Below are 5,522 nucleotides of genomic sequence, written 5' to 3' on the forward strand. Positions count from 1 at the left end.
AGCCACATCCCAGAGCTGTTTGCAGAGATGACCCCTGAGAAAGTCACATATGCAGACACAGGGACTGGTTCATCTTAGGCTGCCTTCTTTTACCTTGTCACAATGCACATATATGACCAAAGGCCGCAGGATATCTCATGAGGAGAGAATCTGCAGTCTTTATTATTATTATTATTTATTATTATTATTAATTATTATTATTATTCTGCCAAACAATATATCATAACCACAGCTTCCCTTCCCTCCATTCCTCCCAGTCACCCATCCCCAGATCCATTGCTCTTCCTTTCCCTTCAGAAAGCTGCAGGTCTTCCGGGGATATAAATCAAATACGGCATAGAAATGCTAGAAAAAGATAAGGCACAAATCCTCATATCAAGGCTAGACTAGGCAGCCCAATAGAAGAAAGAGGGTACCAAGAGCAAGCAGAAAAGTCAGAGGCAGCCCCTGATACCACTGTTAGGAATCCCACAGAACACCAAGCTACACAATCAAAACATACATGCAGATGACCTAGGTCAGCCCATGTAGACAGAACCAGTGACTCTGGCTGACACTTCCGTCTCTGTGAGCCTTTATAAGCTCTGCTTAGTTGGTTCTGTGAGCTGTGTTCTTCTGGTGTCCCTCTGGCTCCTACAATCCTTCCTTCCTCTCTTCCAGGGGGTTTCCTGAGCTCTGCCCAACATTTGGGTGTAGGGCTCTTTCTGCATCTGCTCCCATCAGTTGTTGGATTAAGCCTCTTTGATGGTTGGGCTTGAGTATACCAGAATATCATTAGGCATCATTTCATTGACTTCCTGTTTGTTGAGTCCCTAGAGGACAGGCCTTCGCAACCCCACTTGATCTGTTTTGCACTCTTGCAGTTGGTTGAAAACAGGAACAAAAACAGGAACAATCTGTTGTTTTCAGCAATGTTTCTAAGGATGAGTTACGGTGATGAGCTTCCTGCTTTTGCTGTCTTAACCTCCCCTGCTGAGGGCTATATATACTGTGTGAAAAAGTGGAATAGAGGCTTGCCTGCAGAACCTGAAGTTGTGTTGCCTGTTAATCCCGACATCCCTCGCTCAGAAGAACGACAGTTGCCGTGTTGGCCTGGCACTTGTTGTTGCTGCTGTTGTTCATGTGTGTGTGCATGCATGAGAGAGAAAGAGAGAGAGAGAGAGAGAGAGAGAGAGAGAGAGAGAGAGAGAGAGAGAGAGAGAGAGAGTGTTATGTTTATTCTAGCCTAGGTCTCTGTGAAATCCAGGCAGGGTTGAGCATAGGCTCCCTCTCTTGGAGTGGACCCCAACTTATTGGACCAGTCATTAGTTAGCCACTCTCACAAGTTCTGTCCCATAATTATCCCAGAACACCAAACAGGAAGGACAAATTGAAGGTTGACGTTTTATGACTAAATTGGTGTCCCAGTGTCACTGCTGGAAGTCTTGCCTGGCTGCAGAACATGACTGGTTCAGGATCCTTATCCCCCATTGCTAGGAGTCTTTGGTAGGGTCACACTCATAGATTCCAGGGAGTTTCCACTGCACTCGGTTTCCAAATTGCCCCTCAAATGCTCCCCTCCTCAATTCCAGGCATCTTTCCTCATATTCTCTCCTTCTACCCCTCCTCCAACCTGATCCCTCTTGTTCCAGTTCTCACATCCCAATCTACCTGCTAAATCTATTCTATTTACCCTTCCAGGGAGATCCACATGTCTCCCGCTGAACCCTTTTTCTTACTTAGCCTCTTTGGGTCTGTGGATTTTAGCATGATTATCCTTTACGTTACAGCTAATTGTGCACTTTAAGGGAGTATATATATACTTTGTCTTTCTGGGTCTGAGTTACCTCATTCAGTGTGATTTTTTCTCTAGCTCCATTAATGTGTCTGCAAATTTTATTATATTTAAAAATGGCTGAGAGTAATACTCCAATGTGTAAATGTGCCATATTTTCTTTATCCATTCTTAAGCTAAAAGGCACCTAGGTTGTTTCTAGTTTCTGGTTATTATGAATAAAGCTTCTATGAACATATTTGAGCACATGTCCTTGTACGAGGATAGAGAATCCTTTGGGATGTACCCAAGAGTGGTATAACTGGGTATTGAGGTAGGAAGATTCCCAATTTTCTGAGAAACCACTATATTGATTTGCAAAGTGGCTGTACAAATTTGCACTTGCACCAGCAATCGTGGAGCGTTCCCCTTGCTCCACATCTTCACGAGCATGAGTTGTCCTTTGTATTTTTGATCTTAGTTATTCTGATATGTGTACGGTGTAATTTTTTCTTCTTTTCTTTTTTATTAGTTTTGAAAATTTGTTTATATACCAACCACACTTTTTCCTCCCTCATCTCTTCTCATTCTTTCCTCTCATCTCCTTCCTACCTACCTCCACTTAATCTTAGAGACATTTGATTTGCATTTCCCTAATGACTCAGGGTGTTAAACATTTCTTCAAATTTCTCTTGGCCATTTAAGATTTCTTTCTTGAGAATTCTCTTTTTACATCTGTTGCCCATTTTTTTTTAAATTGGACTATTTAGTTTATTGATGTCTAGTCTCTTGTATTCTTTATGTATTTTGGATATTAGCCCTCTCGCAGATGAGGAACCTCATTCTGTATGCTGCCATTTTGTTCTATTGGTGATGTCATTTGCCTTACAGAACCTTTTTGGTTTCTTGAGATTCTATTTATTGTTGCTCTATTTTTTGTTGCACTATTGGTGTTCTGTTTAGGAAATTGTATCCTGTGCCAATGTTTTCAAGGCTATTCCACACGTTCACTTATATCAGGATTAGTGTATCTGGTGTACATTTGATTCACTTGGTCTTGATTTTCGTGCAGAGAAATAAATAGGAATTTATTTGCATTATCCTATATGCAGACATCCAGTTAGACCATCACTATTTGCTGAAGATACTTTCTTTTTTCCATTGTGCATTCCTGGCTTTCTTAACCAATGCAAAGTTCTTGGTTCTCCTCTAGCAGTTCTAATCAATCGCAACTACATCTTATTTTACTATACTTCCAACGTATCCTACTTGATCAAACTATACACCTTTTTCAAATGCTTTACTTTGTTTTTTTGTTTTGTTTTGCCCCAAATTCCAAATTCTCCACATCAAAAACTGTAATATAGCCTGAATTCTAATCTGTCTTGAAACTTCCTTCACCATATTATTTGGTCTATGTCCTTTAGCGTTGGCCTCCCTCAATGTTTTAGAGAAGACTAAATGTAGGCAAATTATTTATCAGCATGCACTGTGGGTGACCTCTGGTCCAATTTTTACGAATTCCTTGTTCACATCCAAAACTCATACATTAGTCTTACAGTATAGTCTTTAGCGTCTTCCTTTGCATCAACATTCTGTCCTTCTGGATACCTACCAGAATTGTCTATGAACCCTAGCTTATATCATTCTTGTGTTTCTCTAATCTGATTCTTGAATTTTTCTATGTTCCTATTGCAAACATAGTTTACAAACCACATAGTCTGGTATTGTCATGGAAATGACTTTATTCACCTAGTATAAATATCTGTGTTATTTACCCGACAGAAACAATGTGCAGAAGGAAAATGCTCATAATTTTCTACTCCCAAATACATGGGAAGAACATCACAGGAATGAAATTACATAGTGAATCAGGTACTTCTCTTGATGGAAAGGCAGACAGGAAGAGGTTAAGGATAATATGCCCACAAGGACCATCCTGAATGATTTGCTTCCTCCAGCTAAATCCAATCTCACAAAGTTTCCACAACATCTCCAAACAACTGGCTACTTGACCATAAATTTAATATAGGAAACTCTGTGTGATATTTAATAATCAAACTGTAAGGCCATTTAGTTATTTTGAAATAGCAAATTGGACAAGAAGATCTGAAGTTTGTAAATGGTAGAACACTCTGTAATTTAATCTTATTTGCTATGCTTGCTGCAAATTGATTAGCAAGACAATAAGCAATTTGTTTAGTATCTTAGGTATAAGTAGTCTATATACTTCAGTTTTCTCTTCAGCACTGAGTGCTATCCAGAGTAAACACTTTCTTCCGTGTGTGTGTGTGTGTGTGTGTGTGTGTGTGTGTGTGTTAGATAAGATTTAGAAGTAGAGAACAGTGCGCTGTGCTTCTGCTCTCATGACTGCCCCCAAGTATATATTGTAAGAGTTTAAATGATCTTACTTTCATATTGATAATTGTTATATCATGTTCTCTTCAGGGTATAGGGTAATAAGTTTTTTTATTATATGAAAATGTTATGCCACATGTTCTTCAGGTAATATGTCTGGAAATCAACACTAGTTCTGGAGTTACTTTCCACCACAGCATCTACATTAAGAAACAGCACTTTAAAATAAAATATCCATTTGAAGCATAAAAAAAGACCTTTGCTCTTTGAAGGGATTTTGGAATACAGACTCAATGCAAGCTACCAGGATAATTTGCAGGAATTTGCTAGTAACTGGAAAGGTTTTGTTCTTTTTGTTCCTTCCAGTTTGTTTTTCCTTTTAAGTGTATCAGATTCCTTCATTGTTCTTTTGTGTTCACTCTGACCTGGCATCTGGAGGTCTGAATGAATATTTCACATTTGGTCCTCCATGGCATCCCACTGCACAGTCAGGGGAAGCTCAAGTCAACCTGGATGATCCTGAGGAGAAAGAGTATAGACTGAAGTTCAGGTTTAGATTTTAAGTCCTGCAAAGAAAGAATGTCAGTTTTTTTCTTATGTTATCATTCCCAGGGCCCAGTATGGTACCTTGCATGCTTTAAGTTCTTATCACTTCAAAATTACGTTGTAGAAAGGATGCTTTCAAAATCCATGTTTATGAATGTGAACTATTTTTTCTCAGAATATACTAGACAGAATATCTTTATAAATTACCATTCAGCCCCTTTTATATCCTTATCTGATAATTCTCACACTTCCCTCCAATCTGAATCGCTCCTGCTGATGGCCCCGGTCACCTACAATTCCCTGTATATGTTCCATTTGGCTGTTTTGCTTGTTAGTGATTTTGATTGTCTGCTGACACTGGAAGCTTGTCTGTAGTTTGGGTTTTGTTATAAAGAGTGAGGAATCTTTTTTTTTTTTTTCTTGGAGTAAATTAATTTAGAATTGAAAGTCACTCAATTCTTTGGGGCATTGTTGCTAAATGTTATTAAGATGAATCTGGAGTAGCCCTGTTCTGAGATTAGCATAGGCCTACTTCAGAGAAACCTTTTCACAGGATCCTATAAATACTTGCCTTGTCCAGTGAGTATGCTTGCCTTGTCCGGCGAGTTCTCACCCTATGTTTTTCAGGCCTTGGTGTCTCCACTCATCACTCTGCTCCCCTCAGCTGCTCAAGACTGACTTGGGTTTCCAGTGCACATTTGTACTCTAGGAAAAGCCTTCCATCAGAAAACTCAAGAAACTATTGAAACATGGCCCTGAGCATCATTTCCTTGTGGAGCTGTCTTATTTGCTGCTGTTTAACACTTGAGTTGCTCTATATATTAATTCTTGTACATTTGGAAGGCTAGTCCAAATGCCCCTGTAG

The sequence above is a fragment of the Myodes glareolus genome, chromosome 5 (genome assembly GCF_982192425.1).
Source record: "Myodes glareolus chromosome 5, mMyoGla1.1, whole genome shotgun sequence".
Lineage (NCBI taxonomy): Eukaryota > Metazoa > Chordata > Mammalia > Rodentia > Cricetidae > Myodes > Myodes glareolus.